This window comes from Triticum aestivum, chromosome 7D (assembly GCF_018294505.1).
Source record: "Triticum aestivum cultivar Chinese Spring chromosome 7D, IWGSC CS RefSeq v2.1, whole genome shotgun sequence".
Taxonomy (NCBI): domain Eukaryota; kingdom Viridiplantae; phylum Streptophyta; class Magnoliopsida; order Poales; family Poaceae; genus Triticum; species Triticum aestivum.
In genome coordinates, this window is record NC_057814.1 from 308,323,228 (window position 1) to 308,337,328 (window position 14,101).

Sequence of the window (14,101 nt, forward strand, 5' to 3'; positions counted from 1 at the left end):
TTAGCCTCAAATAATGTTCAACTTTTCCCCAATATTCTAGCACCATGGCCTAAACCTCTCTGTAATATTTCAACTCTTTTAAAGTTGTTTTGGTTAGGTTCAAAAATGCCTCAAGTTTGAATTATATTCAAACTTGTTTTATTTTTTACCTTTTAAAATGTCCAAGGCAATTATTTCAAATACTACAATATTCCAGGATCATGGATATATTTTCATATTTACCAAACTCCTCTTCTATGTCCCTGTCCTTTTCCATTTGTATTTTCTGTCTGAAGAAATTGCAAAAATAGGGAAAAGGGAGCAGCAGTCTACCCGGGCCTCGACCTCTTAGCGCGGCCCAGCTAGCCCAGCAGCAGCACAGCCAGCAGCAGCCCAGCGGCCTAGCTCCGCGCCAGCCAGCCCAGCTAGCAGGCGCGCCAGCTCTCTCTCTCGCCTTTTCTCACCTGCGCCCGAGTCTACCCCCGCTGCCCCACTTCCACGTGGCTTGTTCGGCCCCGCCTGCCAGCCTCTGGCTTTAGCACACCCGCGCGACGCCTTTTCGTCAACCTCGCGCTACACCATGGGGATCGCGAGCCCGAGCGTGACGGCGTGCTCCACCTGCTCGCCCTAGTTCTTTTAAACCCCCTCTCCGTGTCCACCGAACCCCTAGGGTTTTCCTCTTCCCTCCTCTACCGCCGCCAGGAATGTAGAGCCACCAGATCCGCCGCTAGAACCCCGTCCCGAGCGCGTCTAGGAGCACGGCCTTGTTGCCGTCGTGCTCACCATCATCCTCCGCCTCGCCGACCGTGTCCCTCTTCTTCCTCGACGTCCACTACGTCCACGACATCGACTACGTGGAGCTGGAACCCGTTGCTGCGCCGTCTTCTTCCTCGTCTTCGACTCCGGCCACCACAGTTGTTCGATCGCCCTCACCGTCGTCTCCGTCCACTTCACGTCAAGTCGAACACCCCATCGTGTTCGTGGTGAGCTAGCGCGTCTCCCCATCCCCTTTTCCCTCTCGTTTGCGCGCTCTGCCGTAGATTGCCACGAGCACCCGAACGCGCCGCCGTCGGACCTCGTCTCCGGCGAGTGCTCCGCCCCCCTCTTGCTTGTTGCGCATGTCCGGCGTGTTCCCTGCGTCGCGGTCGCACAATCCATGCTCGCTGTCGCCCGTTTAGTTACCCGCCTCGTCGCGTCTATCTTCGCCGCGCCGTCTCTGTAGCACGTCGCCGGTGACGCATGCGTCGTCGTTCCGCGATATAGGTTGCACCCGCAAGTGCGGGATCGCCTGGCGGTCTCGTTGCTCTGCTCCTCCTCCTCATTTGGTCACCGGAGCAACTCCGGTAGCCTCCTACGCCATCCCTGCACCCCGGCGAAGTCCTATGCTTCTCCCCTATTTTCTCTCTCTAAAGTATGGGCCTCCCGCTCGCTAGACTTGAGTCAAAGGAGTCTGAGCCCACCATCTGTCACGCGCACATGCACGGCCGGACTGGTCTGCATCCCGCGCACCCACAACAGCGACCTCGGTTCGAATCCCAGGCTCGCCCCTTTTTCCCTCTGTTGGGAATTAATAGTTTTCTGAATGACATCTAGGGCCCACTTGTCATACTCACACACGCGCCATGGCCCACCAGTCAGCCTCTCAGCGCCCTCCTCCTTTTTTTTCTTATCTCAGCGAATATTCCATTTCTGGCATATGCTAGCTTTCCAATTCAAGCAAGTCCATTTATGGACATTTCCCTTTGAGGAAAATGCCTTTTCTGTCATTAGCCATTTTAGGCAGGGTTGCATTTAGCATAATTGTGAGCATTTTTCCATGGCAACCCCCACTTATTATACATGTTTTTGGGCTAGAAAAATCCAATGAATCCATTGGTGGCATCCGTTTCTTCTTTTGAGCAAGTTTGCACACATGTCATTTTTACATTACCTTGCTATTTTGTCTTTTATGTGGATAATTATGCAAAAGTGATATGTGACAACTTTGTTCATGAACATGCTCTTTTACATGCCATATTCATGCTAGAATTTATTCCATGTCATAAAATGCCTTGTATTGAGTTAAACAAGCTTGTAAACATGCTATCATGAATCTGTTTCTGCCATGCCATGAAATTCTACCAAGTCTGGGTCAGTTCATATCACTTGCCATGTTTGCATTGATGCTATCATCATTTCTGTAGATCTTTAGAGCAAGTCCAGTAAGGGAGTTTTGTTAAGTGCATTTAGTACTAGCATGCCATGCTCAAGTTTGCCACGATAGGTTCCTGTAATATGTAGTTTACTAGGTCGAAACTTTGCAACCTGATGCTGTTTCTGCCATGTCCAGTATATTCTGCCAAGTCTGTAAAACTATTAGCATTAGCATTTTTTCCATGCTGTTTTAAACATGTTCTTGTGAGTTTTAGCAGTAGCTTAGTAATCATATTTTGTAGTGCTTGACTTGTACTTTAATGCCATGCCATTCATTTTCATGTTGCTGTGCTGTAGCATATTTAAACTTTGCATCCAAGTTGTCATGTTGCTGTTTTCAACAGCCTGCATTGTATATGGTTTTGCTTGTCATTTTCAAACTGTGCATCCGTTTCTGGTGGTCTTTATATCGATTTCAACCAAAATCTTCTGACCTATCCAGTGGCATGCTTGGGTTACCAAGATGGTGCCATGTTCATTGTTTCTCCTTCCGTCTCGAATGCACCCCTTCCGAAACACCTCATCCGCATATGCACATCATATCTTGCATTTTATGACATGTCTTGCATCATGTTGCTTGCTCATTGCACCGTGATTGATTGTTGTTCCAATGTTTGTGTTCTTGCTTTGGGTAGAGCCAGGAGACGAGTTCGTGAACGAGGACCCTGTCGAGTACGTTCACGAGGAGCAAGGATTCGATACCACTGAGAACATTGCACACGAGATGATCATTACCCCCGATATCACTTCTATCTTTGCTTGCTAGTTGTTCGTTCTATCGCTATGTCGCGCTACCTACCACTTGTTATACAACCTCTCAAATTGCCATGTCAAGCCTCTAACCCACCTTCCTAGCAAACCGTTGTTTGGCTATGTTACCGCTTTTGCTCAGCCCCTCCTATAGCGTTGCTAGTTGTAGGTGTAGTGCAGGTTGTTCCATGTTGGAACATGGATATGTTGGCATATCACAATATCTCTTATTTAATTAATGCATCTATACACTTGGTAAAGGGTGGAAGGCTTGGCCTTTTGCTCGGTGTTTTGTTCCACTCTTGCCGCCTTAGTTTCCGTCATACCGGTGTTATGTTCCTTGAATTTTGCGTCCCTAACACGGTGGGGGTTTATGGGGCCCCCTTGACAGTTCGCTTTGAATAAAACTCTTCCAGCAAGGCCCAACTTTAGTTTTACCATTTGCCTAATAACAACTAAAATTTGCATAGGAGTAATTAACCTGAGGATTCTTAATCAACCCCCGGGCCAATGCTCCTCATGAGTGTTGGTCCAAACTAGAGCACTGTGCGGGGCCACCCCAGGGCAACCTGGGTTATTTTGGCACCTGTACACGTAGCTCATCTGCCGTGACCTGAGACGAGATATGTGCAGCTACTATCAGGGTGTCGGCACGTCGGGAGGTCTTGCTGGTTTTGTTTTCCCATTGTCAAAATGTCTTGTGCACCGGGATTTCGAGTCTGATTAGAGGGTCCCGCGATGGAGGATTGTCTCTGCGGATCGTGAGCTTGTCATGGGCTAAGTTGGGACACCCTGCAGGGTTTAAACTTTCGAGAGCCATGCCCGCGGTTATGTGGCAGATGAGAGTTTTTAATCCGGTTGTAGTGAACTTGAAGCTAATCTCATTAAAACACACGAACCGCGTGCGTAACCGTGATGGTCTCTTTTCGACGAGGTTCGGGAAGAGAACACAGTGGGGTTATGTTTGAACGTAAGTAGTTCAGGATCACTTCTTGACCATTACTAGATCGTGACCATTTGCGTAGCTTCTCATCTTATTCTTGTATTCGTAAGTTAGCTGCCATACAAATGCTTAGTGCTTGCTACAAATTCACCACTTAAGCATGCCATACCTATTTAAGCTTTGATAGTCTTGATACCGAGGGTGATATGATTGCTGAGCCCCGTGGCTCACAGAATACTACAAACACAGTTGCAGGTACCGATGAGTCTGATGCAGGTGATGCCACTGAGCTCAAGTGGGAGTTCGATGAAGACCGTTGCCGTTATTATGTTTCCTTTCCGGACGATCAGTAGTGGTGCCCAGTAGGGTCGATCGAGACTTAGCTTGGGTGGTTGTCTTCTATTCGTTTGCTTTCGCCCGTAGCCGGACTCTGTGTTCACCTTGAATGATTGTATTACTTGATGATATTTGTGTGACATTGTGGCGATTGTAAGCCAAAGGTCGTATTCTATCGATTCAGTACATGAGATGCGCAAAGATACAACCACTCTTGCGACCATACCAATATGCGCTTATGCCCCAAGACGTGCCTCGACACGTGTGGAGTATAGTCGCATATTGGGCGTTACACCAGTGACGATTTTCCATGTGTCGGATTCTCATTCGCCAAAAGAGCCACATGGCAGCTCTACCTTGTGACAGGTGTCGTCCATCCAACGGACGATGCACACATATGCAATGCTGACACGTGGCATGGCCCTAATAGTGGCCCGTTTAAATAATAAGGTCGGTCAGTTAAGAGGCCCATAAGATTTAGGCAAAAGTTAGTGGGCCGACCCACTTAAGGCCTGCTTGCAGATAGCCCAATTACAACCCTGGTGACGGTGACCTAGACTAGGGGGTGCTAAGCACGTCGGCCTGCCAATCATGGGTCGGGCCGAAGAACCCCAGATAGCCAAAGAATGGGCCATATTTGCCATGACCCACGGTGTACTCAAGATGGAATCCTCCGAAGAATTGTTGCATACTTTAAGACACGTTTGAATCATTTGCATGTTTATCCCTAGATGTAACCGACCTACATGTAACCCTAGGCACCCTGGGTCCCTATATAAGCCGAGGGGTTTTGTCCGTAGGGTTAAGTTAGAGATATGCTGCTACTTGTGAGCTGCGTTCGGATTTCCTCAAAGAGGAGAGGATGATGCAGTACAATAGAGCTAAATATGTCCCTCAGTTAAGAACCAAGGTTATCAATCCAGTAGGAGAACCATGCAACACCTCGTTAGTGATACGTCTCCAACGTATCTATAATTTTTTATTGTTCCATGCTATTATATTATCCATCTTGGATGTTTTATATGCATTATTATGCTATTTCATATCATTTTTTGGGACTAACTTAGTAACCTAGTGCCAGTTGTTGTTTTTCCTTGTTTTTGCCTTTACAGAAAATCAATACCAAACAGAGTCCAAATGGAACAAAACTTTTTGACAATTTTTCTTGGACCACAAGTCACCCTGGAAGCTTCGGGAGGAGCCAGAAGGGCCACGAGGTGGCCCCAAGCTTGGCGGGCGCGCCCCCAAGCTTATGGGCCCCTGCGACACTTCTAACCCTAATTCTTCTTCTATAAATACCCAAGTATTCCTCGTAGAACAGAGGGCACACCAAAAAAAATTCCGCCGCTGCAAGTTCCAGAACCACGAGATCGTATCTGGAGGCCTTTTCTGGTACTCCGCCAGAGGGGGATTCAGCCACGGATGGCTTCTATGTCAACCTTGCTACCCTTCCGATGATGCGTGAGTAGTTTACCACAGACCTACGGGTCCATATCTAGTAGCTAGATGGCTTCTTCTCTCTCTTCAATCTTCAATACAATATTCTCCTCGATGCATTGCCCTTTCTCACCTCGAGATGTGGTGCAAAATCCGCCGGTGCATCCAAACCCCGTGATATGATATGCTCTTTCACACATAAGCCATCTTATATCTTCCTCAAAACAGCACCATACCTACCTATTATGGCATTTCCATTGCCATTCTGAGATATATTTCCATGCAACTCCCACCGTTCTGTTTTATTATGACACACATCAACATTGTCACATTGCTTCTCCGCCGAACTCTCAGCCTGGGCACAAACATGCAACCTTCCGGGGCTCGGAGGAGATCTGCTTGGGCAACTTGGGCTACTTCTCCGCTGAACTCTCAGCCTCGGCACAAGCACGCTTCAAGCTCTGACTGGTTCGACCAGAGACAGTCGGCTACTGGGCCCCACTCGCCTTCCCCTTTGGATCATGCAGCGCCTCGGATCGGGGCTCCTTGGGAACTTCATAAGACGGAGAGGACTCCACCTCGCCCCCCCCTCAGAGCTCTCCTCCTCGTCACTCTCCTAATCATCATCACTCTCGTCATCGTCGAATTCCTCTGAGTACTGCCGCTCGGTGTCACTCGTCACGTCTTCAGGCGACCGATCCACCACCGGGATATTAGAAATCATGTTCTGAAACTCCTGCAGAAGCAAACACAGCAAGACATCAAAATCAGACGCGCAGAAAACAATACATCAACGGGTCAAATAAGCAGGAACACCCTACCTCAACAGTCGGCGGGACCTCCCTGGAGTAAGCTGGCACCATCCTGGCCCCCTGCAGATTGTCCCGGCACTACTGCAGGATGCTGCTAACGCGACACTACGATCAGAGACCCTTTGACGAAGCCGTGTACGATGCATTAATCGCAAACGATGATGTAAACAAAACGTCAAAAAAGATGCAAAACTTTTGCGATGGCGGATACATCAAACATGGTTCAGATTTTAGTAGCGTGTGCGATGCTGGGCATATGGTTGATCCATACGAACTGTTTGCGATTAGACAGAACAACAGAAACGGGTAGCCGTATCAATGTGTGTGTGATATACGACATACAGTTTGCTCCAATGAACTGTTTGCTATTAGGGAAAGCAACAAAAACGGTCAGCCAAATCAAGGTGTGTGTGATATACGGCATACGGTTCACTCGAATGAACTGTTTTCGATTAGGGAAGAGAATAGAAATGGTTCAACTTAACAAGATGTGTGTGATACGCGGCAAACAGATCTGTAGTCGGAAATGTGTGGGAAGACCGATAACAACACAGACGATTCCTGTTAACAAGCCGTGTGTTGTGAGCAAATGATTGCTGGTATACAATTGTCAGTGATTGATGAAATCATCACCGACGGGTTCCATTGTTTATTCCGTGTGCGATGTGATTTGCTCTGTCCACACAACATCTACACTCTGTCTACTCAGCATCAACATATCTACTTAAAAAGACAACATTGCAAAACCAAATTAAGCATACAATTAGACAAGTGACTACACACATAACATTTCGACACACCAAAGTAAGCAATTACATGCATACTAAACTAGGAGAAACGAGCATCTAATCATCCACTTCTTGTTGTGACGACGCTTGCCATTGCTCTGCTTCCGGCTGGATTACTGGCCGTTTTGGGGAAGGACGCACTTCCTCATGTCAACGATCCACCTGTACATCTCATAGATCGTGTATGCCTCCTTGGCCATGTACACGACGTGAGCTTTGTCGAGTTTCTCCATCCAGGCCGAGTGCCACGCATGCTTTTCCTTGTTGTAGGAATCCTTCATGTCTCTACAGTAGGGATCGATGATGGCCTCGGCGATGTGAACTATTGAGTCCTTCTCATGCTCGTTGCTGCCCCCGATCTTGTATTGGCCCTGGATGTTGACAAGATTCTGGCAGGCGATGCCCGAATTCTTGAGCACCTTTACATCGTTGGTGATGTCCATCGTAGCGAACAAGTAGTAGGGGCTATTGACAAACCTGGTGAAACGCTCGCAAGGCCTTGTAGCCAAGCAGTAGTGGTAGCCGAGGACGTGATCGTGCACGCACATCTAGGCACGATGACCTTGGGACAAGACCCGACACGAGCGTGGGTGTACTCGAGGTCGAACCCGACCACCTTGTACTTCTCCTTAGCAAGCAACAACTCCATGATGTGGATGGAGTGCTCCACCCAGACCGGGTTGTTGGTGTACACCAGCGAGAGCTCTGTGAACCTTCTGCAGGTGTCCACCATGGCATGCATGGTGAACTGCTGCTCGTTGTTGGCAGGCGCTCGGAGCGCCATTGGAGCCGCGCAGGATAGCCTCTAAGAATTTGTCATGGTGGGTGTGCTTCTTGCAATGGTGGGGCGCGATCAAAAGGTTGAAGAGACACAAGGGTTAAATGGCCGCTGTAATAAATGGAGGTCGGCCGACCTGTAATCGTCACGTCTTATCACCGTGTTCATAGTGGAGGATTCAGTGCACGCTTGACAACACCGCACTGCACACGTTTCATTTGACCACGCGCGGGCTCGAAGAGGCACCAAATGTATTGTCGGTGAGCCTGTTTTAACGCTACCGCACAGTTTACCGCGCAAGCTTCCCGCACGGCTAGTTTGGCCATGCGTCGGCTACAAGAGGGACAAATCGTGGGTGTTTATTGGCAAAAATCTTTGTAAAAACGAAGTGTGTGGAATGACTTCGGTCATAAGTTTACCCGTGGGTGATGAGGTCAAAGTTACACAGAAGGGTGATGATGGACACTCGAGTACGATAATTAATTCTGCGCTCTACAGGGCACACGGTTGAAGTAACCAACTGTGTGCAATAATGTCAAAGATCGCAGTCGAGTTAGCTATACAGATCATGTGCTATGAGATCGACAAGGTAAACATATTCGAGAATGGTTAATGAAATCTAAGTCCATTACATATTAAGGTCAAAATAGTGCTACCAATATATGAGTCTCATACGATGCTATTTCAACGATTGTACCACAAAAGCTCGAAATATTACAAGGTTCAAATTCCAGAGTTATATGGCTCAAATTCAAAGATTACAAGGTTCAAACTGATATTAGAAATGAAATTCAGCTCATCAGCTGCAAACGCTCGCGCTGATCCGCTGAACATGGATATCAGAGAGGTTCAAACTAATATTACCACTTGTAAGTCTGGTTTTGAAACCTCATAATTTTTGCAAAGGGGTCAGCCACTGAGAAGTCATGTATGGGGTTGACACGATGACTTCCGATTACTCTGTCATCTGAAGTTCCAAAATGAAATTCAGCATTTTCGGAGCCTATTCCATTCTGCCACAGCTGCCGGCGCTGATCAACAAACCATTCATTTTTACGAAATAAATGTAGGGAAAACCTCATTACCTTCAGCACCCTGGCTCTGACAACAAAGAACCTGGCGAATATAATCTCCGGTAAGGTCCCTCGGTAGGAGTTGAAAGTAATTTTTGAGAGATGCAGATCTAGGCATTCGATGTGATTGTTATATTGTATCACATTATCCACCACCGGGCCTAATCTTATCCGCAAAAGAAGAAAATGTGTTAGTGCCTACATGCAGTTTTGAACACTACTACAGGCGTATTCGGTTTGCAGGATTTGTAAAATGCACTAACATGCCATCTTTGATCCAACATGATTAGCATGGGCATTTGATTACAATCTAGAAAAATGTAACCTTCTTTACAAGAGGTTGGAGTGGATGAAAAGTTCCCTAAGAAAACTAGTACAGATGAATCCAAAGGAGAAATGCTTATGGATTGTAACCATATGCATCAAGCAACCAATATGGGGGGGGGACATGCATGTACTAAAATCCCCCAAAAATCCTTCAGAAATTATAGTATGTTGTCATTGTAAACTTGGAAAAAGGTGTCACAAATTGAAATCCCTCATGGTTAACATTTAACAGGAAAGGAACATCACCTCGATATATAGCTTCTCTAGGCACGAAAAGCATCTCAGGAAACTAACAACTTGCTCCAGTTGGGGCCGATAGATTCTAGTGCCAAGACCTTCACTGTGCGTAGTTTCAGGGTCAAGCTTGTCAGAATCATTTTCTGGATGACAAACGCACATACATCTTCAAAATTAGAAATAATGTTAATTTCTAGAGGAGAGGTAGAAGGCGGATGTTGTACCTGAACAGGTGTGGATCAAATAACAAGTTTGGAGTATTTGTCAAACGAGTAGTGTCGGTGTACAAAAGTAGGGGCCTTTCTGTAACCCTTTACTTGTGCACGGGCAGTTGTAGCCACGCCTGCGGCCACGCTTGGCGGGACAGAGGAAGCAAAGATACAAGACAACCAGGGCAGTGCTCAAGCTAGAGGCGCGAAGAGCAAAGGGACAAGATGGGTTTCCCCCGGCAACACCCTTGCCAAGGACGGCCTACGCTGCCCCGACAAGAACCTTGCCGGGGGTACTTGCCCAACACCAGCAAGACCGCTACCCTTGAGCCTGAGAGTTCTGACACCATCAACAACATCGGAACCAAGGCTCGGGAGGCGCCTGCATGGTGGCATGCAGATCTTTGTGAAGAACAAAGGCCTGCAAGACTAGCTGGAACCAGAGGACGAAGACCCCCGGCGAGATCCTTGCCGGGGACGGACGAAGGCCCCTGGGAAGATCCTTGCTGGGGTAGCCACGAGACCCCCGGAAAGATCCTTGCTGAGGATGCCCACAAGACCCCGGCAAGACCTTTGCCGACCCCGGCAAGACCCTTGCCGGGGACATCTGCGGGGCCACAACCAGGCCCGCACTTACCAAGGCTCCGCCACCCCTCGGCCATTCTAATATGGTGGCCAGCCCGCCAACTAGGTGAGCACCTGCGTGGCAGCAAGCAACCTCTAAGCCAACCAGTCAAGCACCTGCGTGGTGGCATGCAGATCTTCGTGAAGACCCTGCCACCGCACCAGCTCAGCAGCCAGCCAGCCAGCATGGTGCTGCATGCCTCGACAGCTTGGACGCACGTCGGGGTGAGGCAGTGACGGACGGGACGAGCCTCGTCACTGTCCCCGATAAAGCAAGAGGGCACGTCGGTAGCGCATTAAATGCATTTGTCCTACGGTGCCAGGCGATAGACTTGTACACTGTACATACTTTCCACCTCCTGTGTGCCACTGTGGCGACCCCTTTGACCTATAAAAGGAGGCCCGAGGCGTACTGAGTAAGGATTCGGACTTTTTGGACTGGGCATGCACTGCAGCTAGCTCAAGAACTTAAGAACATCAAATATACACCAAGGCAGGACTAGGGTATTACGCATCGTTTGCGGCCCGAATTGGGTAAAAATTCCCCCGCATTGATCTTTTAGACCCGCTCTTTGCACAGCCCCGCTCCTCGCCAACTGTAGTAGGGATTCCCTGTGATCCCATAGGTGTCGTTCCTATTCCCCGACATCTTTGGCGCGCCAGGTAGGGGGCAGCAAGCTGTGAAAATCCGGTTTTGAAGCTAACGCATCGACTCCCTCATCGGGATGGCTTGAGAGAAGAAGGCGACGTCGATCAGCCACACTTCGGTACCGTCCGCAGCCACGACAATCATCCACGTGGCGACGGAAAAGCTAAGTCACGCAAAACCTTGAGCAATTTCCTTTTTGTAGGGTTATTTTCCTCGAAGGATCTTGCTGCTTGTATGGAAAACCCGTACGCAATGGAACCCTTCCGCTATTGGCAATGCCCTTGTTCTGTTTCGAGTCCGCTCAACAGTTCAAGCGGCCACGCTAAGAACAGCAAGGTGGCTTGCCCGGCAGCAAGCGCCCCGGCAGGCTGCTAAGGATCCGTCCTCAAAGCGCCATAGCATGGGTTTACGCACCGCCAAACCTATCCAACTAGGCGTAGGATGTGTACATACAAGGAAAGTTCAAACAGGAAGTAGCATGCTTCGTTTCAAAGTACTGCAGAGTCATATTACATCAATAGTTGCTGCGGTTCTAACTTAAGATAAAATTGTCTTGGTCATGAACTCGCAGCGGCGATGAGAAACGGGGTGCCTAGTCCCGACGCTGGCCCTCCACCCTCTTGACTCCGTCGACGCAGCTGATGATGGGCTCGATACGCTCTTCGAGCGCCGTGAGGTCCGCATCCTCCGGCAAGCTCTCCAGCGCGTCGGCGAAGTCGACGCTGGGGTTCCAGAACGCCACCTTGGTGAGCACCTTGGTCAGGGCACCCTGGCAGAGCTTCCGAGCCTCGTTGGCCAGATAAGCTGCTCGATTGGAGCGGAGCTGCTCCAGGGCATCGAGGATGCGCTCGGAAAATAAGGTGAGCCTGGCGTTGGGGCTCACATTCGTCTCTTGGGAGAACCTGACGTCCGGCATGACCATGTCGGCTAGCTGGGTGGTGAGCTTCCCCGCGACGACGAGGAGGCGGCCGATCCAGAGGTTTACGCTGTTCACGTAGTCCTTGTGGGCAGTGGCGTCATCGCTCCGCAGTTGCCTCTCGTCCTCCAGGGCCTTGTTCAGGGTCTCCTCACGGGCCCTGGCCTCCGAAAGCGTCCCCTCCAAGCCGTCCAGTTTCAGCTTCAGATCGCTCATGGAGTCGTTGGCCTCAAAGAGCAGCTTGGCCTTGTCGGAGATGGCGACCTGCGAATCCGCCAAAGTGCGATTGGCCGTGTTCCTCTCCTCCGTCAGCTCCAAGACCTCCTTTTTCAGCCCACCCCGCTCCAGCTCCAGCTTCTCCCCCTTGCCGGCGTGGTCCAGGGCCAGAGCATCAAGTGTGTCCTTGTAATTCTGCTCCAGCTCCTAGGTCCGCTGTGCGATCATCTTCCCGATTTCCTCATCCTTGCCGCGGAGTGTGGCGGCAAGCGCCTGCTCACGAGCAATGAGGTCTTCCTCAGCAGAGCCTGCTGCTGCAGCTGGGCGGCTTCATCCTTGGTGGCCTGTTCCTCTGCCGCCTCCTGGGCCTTCTTGACGTTGTTCTGCTTCAGGATGAGCTCTCACTTGCGCTCTCGCTTGCGCTCATCCAGCTCACCCTGGGCGGTCCTCAGTTCCTCCCGCGCCTCGCCAAACTAGACCTGCGTCTGAGCGACGCGCTCCTCAAAATTCGCCTCTGCCTTGTCCACCGCCGCCATCCTGGATTTCACTTTGTCTTGGCGGGCGCGGTGGAGCGCCTGGAGCTTCTGGAAGTTGGCGCTCATGTCTCGGAGAAGCTGCTCCTCTTGGGAACCACCGCCGGCGGCGCTCGGTTCGTCAACAACCTGGAGCCCGGCGGTGGTGAGCGCCTCGTCATCAAACACCTCCCCTTCGGCTGGCGCTCTGGTGCTCGCCGTCCCTGGGAGGCGGACAAACAGGTTGTCGCCCACCCTTAGGTACTTGCCTGGGGCGGGAGCTGCGGGGGAGGAAGGTTGGTCGTTGGCCACCTCCTCCTCGGTGGGCTCCTTGGCGGCCTCCTCGGCCGCGGCTTCGCCGGACTCCCCGACAGGCCCCTTGCTGGCATCCCCGACAGCGGCCTCGCCGGTCTCCCCGGCAAGCCCCTTGGCGGCCTCCTCGGTGGCAGACCTGGCGGCTTCCCCAGCCGCGATCTTGGCGGCCTTGGCTTCGGCGTCCTTAGTGACCTCCTCGATGACGATGTCGATATCTTCCTGGTCCGTCGAGGGAGGGTCTGGAAACCAGAAAGGAGAATGAAATGAGGCCAAAATCAAGGTTCCGAAGAAAAGAAAAAACAGGGACGGGAGGCAGGCCGCTTACCCGTGCCAAGCTGGGAAGAAGTGGTTCCCTTCCCGCCAACGTTCATGGCCGGGACGGAGCCGCCAGCACCCAAGCCCGCCTCCTCTTCCTCCGTGCGCGTGGGCTCGGCGGTAGACGCCCTTGCCGGGGACGCCCCTTCGGGCGGGGTGGTCGATGGGGGCGGCGTGTCGGGGGCGGCCCTCAGTGGCTCCTCCTGTTGCCGCTCTCCTCCTGCAAACCCGACCAAGGTAAACACCAAGGATTCATGCGCCAACGCCCATCGCTGAGGAGTGAGTAATGGACTCACGCTGGGGGCTGAAGCGGGGGCTGCGTCGAGGGCTGTTATCCGGGCTGATCTCCACCACCACCGGCATGCGCAGAGAGCTCGCCGGGGGCTTGTCGCCCGACGAAGCCTTGGCCCTCTTCGCCGCCCTCTGGGCCAGCGTCTCCTTGTCCCTAAGAAAACAAGATCAAATTAGGGAAGGATAATGTGGGCGATGGGGAACCCGAAGATGATAAAGGGCAAGGTGCTTACTCCTCCTCCTCCTCTGGCCTCCTCTTCCTCTTCGGGCTGAAGGACCCAAGGTTGAAGTCGGCCTCCGGGGTGCCATCCGAAGGAGGAGGAGAAGGGGATGGGGTCCTGTGATGCTTGGACAAGGAAGAGGCGACAACTGCTGCCTTCTTCTTCGCTGCAGTGGCCCTC

The 14,101-nt window shown here is 50.9% G+C and overlaps 1 long non-coding RNA gene across 1 annotated transcript; it reads left to right on the forward strand.

The window, feature by feature from the left end:
- Positions 1–644: 644 nt before the first annotated feature.
- On the forward strand, positions 645–4,404 carry LOC123170401 (uncharacterized). The gene is made up of 2 exons (XR_006485202.1): positions 645–962; positions 4,115–4,404. It is a non-coding gene; the product is annotated as an uncharacterized lncRNA (long non-coding RNA).
- Positions 4,405–14,101: the final 9,697 nt, after the last annotated feature.